Genomic DNA, 14845 nt, shown 5'->3' with positions numbered 1-14845 from the left:
GGTTTACTATCGCGCCATCTAGTGAGATTACACATTTTGAACGCTACTGACCTCTGCTATTGAGCAATCAGAGTAAGCGTATTAAAAAGCCAATGCGAGACAATATTAGAAGTCGGTAATAAAATCAACATAACATTAACTAAAAAGTAGAGACAAGCCTTAATGGTAAAGACGTTTTCGTTGGGACTAAAACTGGCGTGTTTTTCTGTTTACGATTTAGTTTCAGGTCAGATGAAACAATGTTTTTTATTTGGTTCATGCAAACTTGTATAAGGCCAATCAGAGAACGCATTAGTCTATTTGGTCAAGGGTTTATGTGGAGCAGAGTGGATCAGAAACCCTTGACTTTTTATGTGGAGAGGAGTGGATCAGAAACCCTTGACTTGGGAAGATGGGTATTTCTTCAAACTTCATCATTATAGTTAATCATATTATAAAGGGGAAATTATCAAATCTGAAATGTATTTTCAGGAAACACGAATAAGAGCACCTGCTATGCATTTTTTATAATTGAAAATTGATCAACAGATATATTTTACGATAAAAAAAAAAATATGGGTATTCAGGCATTTGGAGAAAATTTCGTGGTTTTCTTAATACTAATACGGTACTTTAGTACTTCTTTTTATGTACTCTTAAATACTGAAATTAATTAATAATTTAGTTCACATGTAACTGAAGCAAATTTGCAGCTCTGCTCTGCTAATAAAAAAGATGTTTTTTAAATACTTATAGGGTACTTTAGTTCTTCTTTTTATTTCAATTGTAATATAACACATCGTGTAAAAAGGTTGTACTATCATTGCAAGACACCACGGATCACTTCAATTTCATATCATGCTAATAAACATAGGTATCTAAGGCTAGATCAAAGGAAATTCGATTTTTCTCAAAATGTATTTATTTTTGTACTTTTATGGGGTACAAATGCCAACTTTAACAAGAGCTTTTCTAAGACTTCAAAGAACCTTGCATCATACTGAGATAAATGAAATGAAAATTGTTGCACAAAAAGATTTCAATTTCAAGCTTAATTTTGAGATTTTTTAAATTAAATAATAATTTTAAGAGTTATTGTTCTGGCCGAGGAGCGGATATCCTTAACCAGCTTGAAGCAAAAGAGCTATGGCGCATTTGATACGCATTTTCGCCTACTCTAGTAGTGATTTCTTAAATACATTTTAAACCAAAATTATATTGTTCGTAAAGGGAAGGTTCTAAAATCTTTGTCTATATACTCCATGTGATAATTTGATCCCCTACTGTGGCCCCAGCCAACCCCCTGGGGACCACGATTTGAACAAATATTACTCTACGCTATGTCATGAAGCTTTCATAAAAAGTTTCATCTTTTTTATCCAAGTTGTTCTTGAGAAAAAGATTTCTTAAGAAACCAACCGTATTTTTGTCAATTTTTAATCGTATCTGCCCTTTCAAGAGGTCATGACCCTTTATTTAAATAAAATTGAATTTTTTTCACCCAATGATACTCGTTGCCAAGTTTGGTTAAAATTGGGCCCAGTGGTTCCGGAGAAGAAAATGTTATAGTTAAAAGTTTGCAAGGACATCGATGCCAACGACAACGATGACAGACAATTTTCAATCATGCAGAAAAGCTAACTTGAGCTCTTGGCTCAGGTGAGCTAAAAAGCATTCATTTTAGTTTTTTGTTTGTACGTTGTTTAACGTCCTCTTGCCGGTGGAGAGCTGCAAATTTTGTCCTATACTCGACACTTACGGCCATTGAGCAGTGAGGGATCTTTTTTGTGCCAGCACCTACTGCGACACGGGACCTCGGTTTATACGGTCTCATCCGAAGGACCGGTCTCCACGTCCCACAGTGGGATTCGAACCCGCGACGTAAGGATCAACTCCTTACTTCGCGACTCTAGAGCAGAAAATTACAGAATGTTTCATTGTTTTTAGTAATCAGAAATGCCATCTGCATATATACTGTTTTGTTAAAAAAGAATAATGATACTTACGTGCAAGACTGCAACTAAATTCACGAAAAGCTTTTCTTTCACATTTTTCAACAAGCGAACAGTTCGAATCTACACAAGCTCCCGTCATTTCCTTGTAAGTTAGAAAAGAATATTTTAGTGCACCTAAAGACAATTCGATAAAGGGTACAGTGATTTTTCATCAATTTCTATTCTATGAATAAAAGTCCTACGTGTATTATAATAGTTTGTAGAAAATCAATGCGCCTTAATTCGGAAAACACTAGATGAAATTCCGCGCAAGCGTGGGGAATTGAACTTTTACCACTACTGACAGAACAATTCAAATAAAATATATTCTAGTTTCTACTGACAGTTACAGTCTTATAGCAGGAAGAAATACTCTGTTCAAAATCCCGCAGTTAGTGTCAGAGCAGAGGTAGGTATATTCCCCCTCCCCCTTTTTTGTAAAAACTTGAAAAAAATCAATTTAGTTAATTGACGTTTATTTTGATACCTGTTATACTATGCTATAGATATTGTACTTCGGGTGCTCTTATTCCATTTCCATCAAAGATAAAAGAAGCAAATATGCACACTTTACTGATGTCTGCTGTCCAATCCAATTACGTAAATTGACTTTACATAATAAAATACTGATTAAATTAAAATTCTACTGATAAATTTGTCAGCAACATTTTTTGTAAAAATTAGCTTTTAGATAACACCTTATGTATAGGCCTGGTTTTTGATACAAAAGACTGTATTCAGAAAAACCCACTGAAATGCATTAAAGCACAATTTTTTTTAACAGTACCATATTCATTTATTGACATTTTCTCTTTACATGTAAGCAAGTATATTACTATATACAAATTGTACTTCGGGTTCGTTGCTATGATGCTTTCAGTGGCAAATATGCACATTTAACTGATAAATTTATTAGCACAACCTACTAATAGTCTTCGATATATAAATATATTCATAACTTATAGCGTTATTAATTGCTTTACTATTATTTCCATTCCCAGTAACACCAAAGCTTTTTTTATATTCATGTAGTGATAATTTTTTTAACATCAGGCTCGTTGTCGTATGTATTCTAGAAATTTCCATAAAGATTAAGAACGGTGAATGACGAAAACGATTTGCACATTTTGTTTTTTAATCAGTTATTACAACTTATTTCTCTTATATCACTTAAATCAGGGTTTGATTGAATAATTCATTAATGACGTATTATGAAATAATTAAACGATTGCTTGTTGACATTTTCATTAAAAATTGTCAGTAACTTAGATCCGCCAACCGTAACCATCACCTTACTCTCTTTTTTTGCTGCTATTTATCGAAAATTAAAAGTACACCTTTATATAATTAAATTTACGACAATTACTATGCGAGTGAAATCTAAATATAGTTTACGGACATCACCTCATACCTAGTGTATTCTTAGAGGAGTTAGTATGAACTCTGGTGCAGGCGTTTCAGAGTTTATTTGCAAAATGTATTAATTTATAAGTATAGATTTAAAAATATTAATTTTTGTTGTTATATGTTGTAAAATCATTTAAAAAGAATGGAAGACTTGGCAGAATTAATGAAAGAAATTTAATAAAAATCTAAATATTCCATTTTACAACATCAAATTAAAACAAATGTTTTTACATTTTCATTTACCAATTTATTTATTTCATTATTGGTTTATTTTATTTTATTTTATATCATTAATATTTTTTGTCTGTCAAAGTTTTTCTAGCTTTTTTTTTTTAATTGTAATCCATTTTCTACGGAAGCCGGTTGGTGGCACGTAGAAAAAATATTTTATCTGGCGGCCACCAGATAAGTTTCTGGCGGCCGCCAAATAATTATCTGGTGGCCGCCACATAAATAACTGGCGGCCGCCAAATAATTTTCTGGCGGCCGCCAGAAAGTTATCTGGTGGCTGTCAGATAATTATTAGGCGGCCGCCATATAATTTCTGGCGGCTGCCAGATAAGTTATCTGGCGGCCGCCAGATAAAATATTTTTCTACCTGGCACCTACCGGCTTCCATAATTTTCTGCACCGCCTGCCTCCGTCTAAAACGATATTTTCGTTAAATAAAAATTACTTTACCATTGGCCATGTTTCCCTGAGGCTAAAAATCCACCCATCTTCCTCGGTAACATTTGTGTCAGAACTTGAGTCATTTTCATAATTCAGTTCACAGAAAATCGCAGCCCGTCTGTAGTTAAAGGACAGACATCCCGGACGAACCAGACATTCCTCAGCACAGTCTAATGGACTGACCTGAGCTATAGTGGTCAGTAACTTCCCCAGTAGACGCTTACCCCACTGTAAATTGTCGTATCCCTCCCTCAGAGATTTGGAGGCCATTGCCAGACTATAGAAAATAACCATCAACCAATAGCCGTTGAACCTGCTCATAGTGATCTCCTATGGTCTCAATCGTACTTCTGCCATATTTTATAGCAAAAATAAATCCCGCCCATATTCAGATGGCCTATCAGTAATTTGTCAGTATCAATACCTTTCCAAGAAATAAATACTACATTAAGCGTTCTAATTGCAAACACAGGTGTTTAACTATTGTATTCTTCAGAAAAATTCTATAGTGTAATAATATTTGAATAATTCAAGGTGTACTTTTATGTCGCACTCCTTTTATCTTTACCTAATTAAATTGTTCTGTAAAACATTGTATACTTGTATACGACAGAGAATGAACTTTACCTGATATGTTTACAAGTAATGATAAAAGCATATCGCTGATTCCATGTTAAAAATTTTGTTCCCCGCTTTTACTAAAAGGGGGAATATTAGTCTGGGTCTGTCGTCCATTTCTACGTCCCTCAATCTGTCCATTAGTTTGTAGCACTTTCGTTTCAGGACGATATTTCTAAAAGTCCTTCAGCTTTTGAACTTTTATATTATAACTACCTATTACTTAAAAAAAAGACCCTAATGATTTTGAGGTCAAAAGGTCAGAACCTCATACATGCTTTTGAGATGTTTATTTTAGTTCTCTGAGCTTCTGCATTGATATTTTACTAAGGCAACTGAAGTATGGATGACCCCCCCCCCCCCAACCACCACCACCTTGATTTAAAAAAAAATAGTAATCTTCTTGAGCTAATATTTTCTCAAAATTATGAGATTTCCCCCATTAATCACATCCGTATTCCGTTCTATGCAAGCAGATTATACTTTTTCTTACGTTCAGAGATTGGCCATACACCGTATAATGAAATTTTATTACCGTATATGACCAATATCTGAACGTAAAAAAAACCTACAATCTGCTTGCATAGAACGACATATGCATATGATTGTCGGGGAAATCTCATAATTTTGAGAAATTATCAGCTGTCGCTATTTTTTAATGAAATGGGGGGGGGGGGAGTTATCCACATTTCAGATGCCTGTGTTATTTTATATCATAAGTAAACATGACTTAAAGAAGTGAGACCAAAAGGTCAAAGGCCAGTGTCAGAAATTGCATAACGTAACTTCCAGGTGATAACTTAAGGTTTCTGTAACTAGCTTTTTCAATGAAACTTAAGGTCATGAATTACTCTAACTTAAGAAAGACCCATATTGACTTTAAGGTCAAACTGAAAGGTCAAATTCAATCTTTCTTTTCTTTCTCAATCAGCATTTTTTTTAGGTCTTTCATCCTCTTATTTTGCCCTTAAGCGGGGAACATAAATTCCCTGGATTAGCTTATTTCATTTACAATTAATGTACCCAATGCTTTACTTCAAGTTCACTGTACATCAGAAAATATTTCATTTCGTTCACCTGAGATTTATAAACTATACATGTTATCTTCAGTTTTGAAAATATAGATCTACCTGCTTTCATTTCTTATTTAGTCCCCTATCGGTGAAACTGACGGTACTGTAGAAACATAATTATGTTTAATTACACACATTTTTTAATTGTGTTACAACTTATGCATAATGTATATTTTCAATAAATTTCGAACATCTGTATTATGTTTTAGCTCTATAATTGATTTGTTGTATTTATTTACTATCAGTCTATTGATCTTTTCAATTAATTTTTCATGTTAAAACAGTTTTTGCCGTTTCTGTAGCAGATCCTTATCAGTATAATATCACAATGATAATTTTACTTTATAAGACTGAGATTTTACTAGTTTCTAAAATTAAGTTATTGTTTTGTGTTTTAGAACAACTCTTTCTAAATTCTTAAGCTTTTCAAATTAATTTCTTTACTGAATTTATGACTCTTAATCTTTATTGAATTAAAACATCGGCGATTTCAGGTAAGCTAATTGGGTTTAACAACTGTCATCGTTTGATATTGCTAAATTATCTTCTGACAAAATAACATCAAAAGGACGATAATCTGACCCTCAATTATTTTAAGGGTTTACTCAAGTGTCAAAATCTTTATCTATTTATCTCCAAATGTCATTTTTACACATGTCACTCTATAATTGTTATATTTAAGCATTGAATTCTTATTTTTTGATGTCGTCGGTCCTATAACACACCTGGCCGGCCGTGCCGACAAATTGAATACCGCGCGTTAGCGCGGTATGATAATTTGTCGGCACGGCCAGGTGTGTTATAGGACCGACGACATCCAGAAATAAGAATTCAATGCTTATATTTACATTCTCTAATTTTTTTCTCATCATAATTGTTTATTTCGTTAATCTTTATTATGTTAGCGCCTTTCAGAACTGGTGTGCTTAATAGACGGAAGAGCCGTTTGTGACGTTGGAAAGTTAAATAATGCAATTGAACATTGCGAGAAAAAAAAATGACAATTTAATTTTAAACACACAGTTGTTGTATTTTACGTTAATTTAACAGGGTAGTTGTTATTTTTAATTTAATTGAGTCAAAACAATATACATTTTGGTGTTTCTAGATATTGAAAATGCATATAGTTCGTATTGTGTATTTTACCGCGCGGTGACAAGGTTTCGCGTGTGCTATCAGGCCCGTAGTAGGAAGCAATTTCAGCTTGGGGGGGGGGGGGGGGGCACAGCCAAAATTTTTCAGTTGACAGTTGAGGGGGCACTACCAAAAATTTCCTGACAAGCAAAAAAAAAAAAAAAAAAAGGCGTTTTTATTGAGGGGGCACAAGCATATAGTATCTATGTTTACTATAGTAATCTATATATCGATCAGCAAAATTATTGGGGGACACGCCCCCCCCCCCGTGCCCCCTCGGTTCCTACGGCCATGGTTATAGAGATTTGAACGTCATATTCTAATGGATATCATAAAGAAAATTACACTGAATGTAAATATATACTGTTGAATTTGTTTTGGATGAGCAGTAGGAATCGAACAGCCGTCCCGAACACCCCGACCTGTATCAAAATTTGTCAGTTCTATATTAAAATTAAAAGTAAAACGCCGGTCGGAGTTTGTCTTAAATCTGTTTAATAAGACTCAGAGATACATATGTAGTAAAGAAAAGCAAATCGTTGGCTGACAGAATCCGTGAGCGGCATCGTTAGGAAACTCAAAGAAAAGTTCTTCAAACGAGCAATAAGATGTTCATAGTTACTACATGGTCTTATTTTAGCACAGCCTGAGTGTTGGTAGGGCGAAATTAAAAAGTGCTAATGGAGAACTGTCATGTACAAATTTAAATTGAAAAATTGTAAATATTTGTAGAGGACAATATCATGAAATACCAATTTCTTATCTCACGAAAATTGACAAATACGAAAACTTTGACCCAAAACCTTTAGTCTTTTTTTTAATTTCAGGGTGAGAGAAAGTGTAAATAATCCATGAATTTCTAATGAGGATTGCATAGAAAATGATTTCCAGAAGATAAACTCACATGTCTAATAAATAATCAAAGCACTATTAAAGTTAAAAGAAATTAAAAACGTCGGAGGGAATTTAAATACATTAAGTAATTTATTTAGCTATTTGGTGTGATATTTAGTATTGTATAAGTATTGTGCTTTAATCCAGTACATATACCAATTCATGGCCGTAGGAACCGGGGGGGGGGCACGGGGGGGGGGGGGGGCCGTGCCCCCCAATAATTTTGCCGTTATAGAGATTACTATAGAAAACTTAGGTACCGTATGTTTGTGCCCCCTCAATAAAAACGTCTGATAACCTTTTTTTTTTTTTTTTTTTTTTTGCTTGTCAAAGAATTTTGGTAGTTGATAGTGCTCCCCAACTGAAAATTTTTGGCTGTGCCCCCCCCCCCCCCCCCCCAAACTGAAATTGCTTCCTACGGGCCTACCAATGATTCTCTCTCTCTCTCTCTCAGAAAGAGTTTATATTTTAATGCCAAGTCAGCTGCAGTCCAGTGTAGTCAAGTTTAAAAGTTTTCATAAACAGAAACGTTCAAAATCAAAGAGGAAATCAAATCCATTAGAAATAAATTATCAAGATCGGTTATCCCTTCCCTAGACAAGTTAAAAAAAAATCAAGGGCCCGAGCAATGTTCAATGTTAGGTTGCAATGTTCGAAATATTCAAACTTGATAATTATGTAACTCATCATCATATACATATATTATACTTTCATGTAAAGTAGTTGAATCTGATTCGTTGAGAAAAATTTGTTAAAAAACACTATTACCCGCTGAATAATGAAGCCACGCTCACCAGCGTAGCAACAGTTAGCATTGCTTGACGACGGGTGTTATTCCAAAAAAGATTGACTGCGCAGAATTCATGCGTGCAAGGTTCACTGTAATATGTATTTGTATAAAACATTCAGTATAATATATTAAAAAACTGCATGTAGTTGAGTGTAACATTGAAAATGCCGCCTCGGTTGACAATGGTTTTCTTGGGGTGAAAATTTTCAATGTTACACTCGACTACATGCAGTATTTATATAGTAATCACACAACAAAATTACATGTACGTTACAGCATCTATAGTCATGGCGAAAAAAAGGTCGCCATTTTATTATGATTTTTTTTTTTTTTATGAATTTGCAACTAAATAAATAAAAATGCAACTAAATATCAGTGTTTTAATTTCAGTATAAAACAGTATCTGTGTAAAATAAAAAGTCAATATTCATTTCGGTACTTGCAAACGTAAATCTATAGAACCTAGGACAGCTAATTGGCATATTGGCATATAGATACATTAATATTTCAAGTTGATTTATCGGTTAAATGTATTTTATTCCAAAAGTAGTGATGTTATACTTTTTATCATATCATGATTATAATTAATTTAAAAAAAAAAACCTTTTCTAGAACAACAGAGCCATGATTAGGCATACATGTATATTAAGTCACATATTCATCCTTACTTAGACCAGATTTGAATTTATTTAAGTAAAGGGTGTGGTCATAGTATTAGGTCAAAATTTTTCTTTGAAATAAGAAAAAAATCTTAAAGTCTGAAGAACTGCAGGTCAAAGATGAATCATATGAGCGTTGTGGCCCCTGGGCCTCTTGTTTAGCTCATCTGAGCCGTAAGCTAAATGGAGCTTTTCAAAGATCTGTCCAAGTCTCATTCTAGAGGGAGATAATCAAAAAAGGGCAAAAATTGGGTGGGTCATTAAAAATCTTATTCTCAAGAACCACTGGGCCAGAAAAGTTGAAACTTATCTCCCTCTCCCTCCTTTCCCGGAGTTATAATTATATTTTTCTTCAGGAGAGGTTTCCATAATCCATGCAGATACCTCTGGTTAAAGTTGTTTGAGATTCTAATTATCCGCTTTACACTTATTTCTTTTTTTCTGGGGTGGGGATGGTAAATGTACATGTATATATATATATCTACTTTAAAAAATATAAAACTCGAATATTCTTTGACAAGCATAACAAAATTTCTGATGTATCTCTATCCTAGTACTTTCTTTCATTAAAAAGATGCCTTTGCCAACTTACGAGGGATCTGCGGGTTTGTTTGTTTTTGGTTTTGTTGTTGTTGTTGTTTTTTTTTTTTTTTTGGGGGGGGGTCCATTAAGTTTTTAAATACTTACTAGGGGGACCACAACCCCTCTCCCCATGGATTCACAACTCAGTGGTTTATCTTTGAACAGGTAATTTCAAGTAATTTTTTGACAGCCTATATAACATAATTATACTTAATTAAATCAAGACCAAAAAATGTTGGCATTACGACACACAATCACATGAAACATAATAAAAATTTTAAGCTAGGATGAATGCTACGAGGGCTGTTCAAAAATTACGCGGACTTGTTGCACAGAAAATAATCAAGGAAAAAGTCACAAATAATGTAAATGAATCTTTACATATATGGTTATGAAAATTTCATATCAAAATATTGTTAATTGGTATCAATTTCAGGTGATTAACAAGACATATCATGAAATCACGGCGCAGTAAAACATTCAACGTCACGGGCATTTTAAAAAATGGGAGCTTTCATTTTCTCAATATTTTACCTTAGTATTTGATACTGTATAGATTGGGTTACCTTATCCACTCGGAATAAACATCCATATACCATTTCTGATCCAGCTTAAAAACTATAAAACTAGTATCGTGTATTTTATTTTGTGTTAAACCTCAAAACTGCATATATATCTGAAATAACATGGCCGTAGGAATCGGGGGGGGGGGGGCACGGGGGGGGCGTGCCCCCCAATAATTTTGCCGATATATAGATTACTATAGAAAACATAGATACTATATGTTTGTGCCCCCTCAATCAAAACGCCGGAAGACCTTTTTTTTTTTTGCTTGTCAAGAATTTTTGGTAGTTGATAGTGCCCCCTCAAACTGAAAATGTATGGCTGTCCCCCCCCCCCCCAAACTGAAATTGCTTCCTACGGGCCTGAGTAAAGTTTGACGTCAGTCGATCTCAATTATATTCTTAACAGCCCAGATCAGCGTTCTTCCATCTCTCCCGGATTGCCTTTTGACTAAGTTCGAACAGTCTAAAAAAAATTTTTTACATTCTGTAGAGATGTGTCGGAAATTCTGCTGGTTTACAACATGATTCATCAGGCTTATTTTGGGTCTCTGTTGGCGTTTTCCAAGCATAATTCATGATTTGATAAAAGTGCACTGCTCCGTCAACATGGTCAATACACGAGATGTCACTTTTGCAGTTGATTTCGTAGGGGTCAAAAATTACAATATTTCTGTTAGTTCTTCAAATATTACGACAGAAATCTAAATACTCAATAATACAACAATAAAAAGAAATTTTAGAGAAAATTGTTGAATAATATCGTGAAATATGGAAAATAAATGAATGAAGTTCTTGATACCGCATGTTTGTTTTTCAACAATTTACATCACCATCAGTAGCGGCAAAACAGCAATAACTTCATGAGATATGAAATAAAATAAAAAAAAAATTACCAAGAATTTATTGGAATCTTTAAGAAATATGTTCCTGTGAAATTTCAATTCTATATGACGTCTGTAAGAGTAAATAATCAGAAAATAGCAGAGTCCGCGTAATTTTTGAAAAGCCCTCGTACACCAATTTTTTTTATTTTATGGATCTTTAGGTTTTTAAAATAATTTTCATAAATATTTTTTTATTTTAAAAAAATTATATATATATTATGCATTTATATCAAAACAATTTTAAACTCTTATTTGCATTTTTTTTTTAATTTTCGAAAAAAAATGCATAAAAGCTCGTGTAAAGTGAGCTAATATACATTATTAGAGTTATTTCCCCTTATCGGATGTCAATGTCGTATCCAATCAAAACAATTATTATTCGACACCGCGAACCTGTTCATACACAGAAGAAAGAGAAATACCTGAGTGACCTGCATACCTGAGTAGCTTTTTACGGGGAATTTGTCGGAGTACTGGGTAGGTTTTAGAAGATCTTAGGGTGTAATCACTTACATTTCTGCACAAATTCAACATGTGCTTGTTGAAACAAAGGGAATAAATTTACTGCGTGTCATTATTGACATTAGCGAATTGTTTACAGTCACTATGATATAATTTGTCAGTCACTCTCTGACTGTAATGCGCCTGAACAAATTAAATCTTGTTTTTTGTTTTCTGTTTATTGTGTTTTTTTTGACATTTTTTATCATTCCATTAGAAAAACAACAAATTGTGGTGAAAGGTGCACCAGAACTTGGATCTGTTTTGCATTAATGCATTATGTAGGCCTATATATAACTTAAATGAGGACTTAAATACTGTTAATTGTTTACAGTGACCTTTTAATTTTTGTTATATATACTTGTGATATTTTATACAGATATATTATAAGCAAACGCAAAACGGAAACCTTTTAACATGAATACAACGTAGATTTTTTGTCATATCTCTTCTTTTAATTATAATTTAGATTTTTAATAGATTCACTAGGATATTGTTAGTAAAGATGGACTTGATGCATATCTTAGATCAAAATTATATAGATCCTAAATAACTTAATATGACAGACATAAACAGATTTTCAAAGCATTTCAGTGTGGATATAAAGTTGTAATTATATAATTACAAATTTTTATGACTTAAGTTTCACTCTACATTTCTGTTACAGTTATAGAAACATATGAGTTGTCTGAATTTTCACCTAGATATACCACTGTAATATATTTTAATTATCACTAAACCTTGAATTTCATATTGCATTTGAGTAATTTTGGTTTTGTGAAATGAATGCATGATATATACTACCTTTAGTATGATTCTGTGGAGGCGTCAGTCCAAATATTCTGCCAAGCCGAATCACAGCTGAGATTAGTTCTAAAGTAAAAGAATAGGTGATTAACCATACTCAATAATATCTCTTTTTTTCAGCTTTCTGTACTGCAGGTTTCAACTTGACCACAGGCTGAAATGATCAAATTCTGAAAACAAGCAGAGCTATATTTTCCCACCATTTCACACTGAATCCAAAACGCAGCATACTTTTTCCTGATTTAACAAAAGGTATGTTGCAAAATGCCAACTATTATATTCAAAGAGTTATAAACAGTTTCAGAATCAATTTGGAGTTGGAATTATATGTAATCATGGTAATTTAAGACTGATGGAGGCAATTAAAATACATGAAAAGTATATGCACTTGCTAGGCTGCAGATATAGTTTTGATTTTTATTTATGGTATTTTCCATAATCATGGTGATTTTATCTGTAAATCATAATAGTAACAGTAATTCAGATGATCAGCAGATCACTTATTCAGTGCAGGAGGGCTAAGACGAGGAGGAATTAGACAAATAAACTGAGGAGGAAAACAGCCCTTTCTCTCATTTCATATTCAATATTGAAAGAATTATAGCTGCAACATATATATCAATGGAGTCAATTATGAGAATTTGTGATTGTGTTTGTCCATGAAAATTTGTGTCGCTCTGTGTGTAGGTACGTCTCTCTTGACAGGTTTGAATATATTTATATTGTCTTTGCCAAAAAATTAATTTAAGATGATGAAATCAACATTAAAGAGAATATTTTTAGCTAGAAAGCAAGAATTTTACCATGTTTACCATGCGTTACATTTAATGTACAGTATTTGAAGGAGGAAGGGAGTGTCAACCAGAAACCAAATCATTGATTAATTATATAAATGCATGGACAAAGAAAGTTTAGATAGATATGTGTGCCAGGTCCCATTTGATATGAAAATTCCAGAGATATGTATAAAAAGCATGCATAGTTGGGTAATTTGCCAAGATCTTATTTTAATGGGAAGTTCATTAAGGTAAAATTATTCTGAAAATGGTGACACGCAATATTATGCTGTTAGACTGTGTCACACTGATAAAATTATTTAGTTTAAGTTTTAACAAGCTAGGTTTCATTGTTAACAAACAGACGTAAACTGGAAATTTCATTAACTTTATAAGCACTAAATGGGGTGAAATTATGACTGCTCAGGTTGATGTTGGAGGGTGTGTTTCTCTTTTCTGTATCAGTTTTGTGTTACTTAACACAGCAAGCATTGTTTTAAGACACACATGCCATATGTGACCATGACCCTGTATATTGTACATTGATGTATTCAGAATTTGAGTACTTTATAGTTACCAGTAGTTTGATTTTTCGTAGTGATATGATTTTTACCCTTTCCAGTAAATCTTTTCATTTTACTCAAATAAAGTTTACATTCTAATCAAGTCCATTTTTTTTTTATTGTGTAGTACGTATTTGAAATGTTTAAAATAAGATCACATTGAATATTCTTGAAAGTAGAGATTATAACTTGTATTTTTTCATAGATTTATTTCAATTGGTGAATCAATTAAAGGTGTATTTTGATGGAAAGAATGAATTATTAATTTTGCAAAGTAAAATCACTACAGTACCCATCAAAGTATACATTATTTCAGCAATTCTTTTGAAGAAATAGTGGTGCCAATTTTTATGGTGAAGAGAATGTCAAATTTTCTCAAAGTCCCCAAAACATTTTGTTATAGTGTAAAGAGGGTTTTCAAGAGGAAGAAAAGGCTTGGCTTACAAATTTCAACTTAATTGATAATTGAAAAATCAATTGCATACATTGATACATATAATTTCGATCGACTTTTTCCTGTTTATGTATTTAAATGGTACAAATTCTGACCAAGAATTTCAGTAGAAAGATGCACATACAGTTGAAGTGTAATAAGTTTATCCTCTTGAATGTGTATTTTAAATAAGGCTCTAAACAATTTATTTATTTCAGAATTCATTATATTAATTTGTTTAGCTATAGGCCATCTTTAAAAAAAAAAAAAATGCATGCCATCTCCCAACTCAGGGTAAAATAATTGGGTAGGTAGGGCATAATTTTATTAAATTCAAAAACACATGCAAATGTGAAGTTAAAGCAGTTAATAATGATTAAAAAAAAAAATAATTGTTTCCTGTAGGTCAAAAAAAGTTTTGAGTCGGGCCGTTTTTAGGGGTGAAATGATACACCTCCTTCGGTTCGATATGTATTGTATAATTTTGTCTCGGTACGGTTATTCTCGATACAA

Source organism: Saccostrea echinata, unplaced genomic scaffold (assembly GCF_033153115.1).
Source record: "Saccostrea echinata isolate AGI-Se365-2 ecotype Australia unplaced genomic scaffold, CSIRO_AGI_Sech_v1 ptg000077l, whole genome shotgun sequence".
NCBI lineage: Eukaryota > Metazoa > Mollusca > Bivalvia > Ostreida > Ostreidae > Saccostrea > Saccostrea echinata.
The sequence above is the reverse complement of the archived record's forward strand: the minus strand, read 5'-3'. Positions refer to the sequence as shown.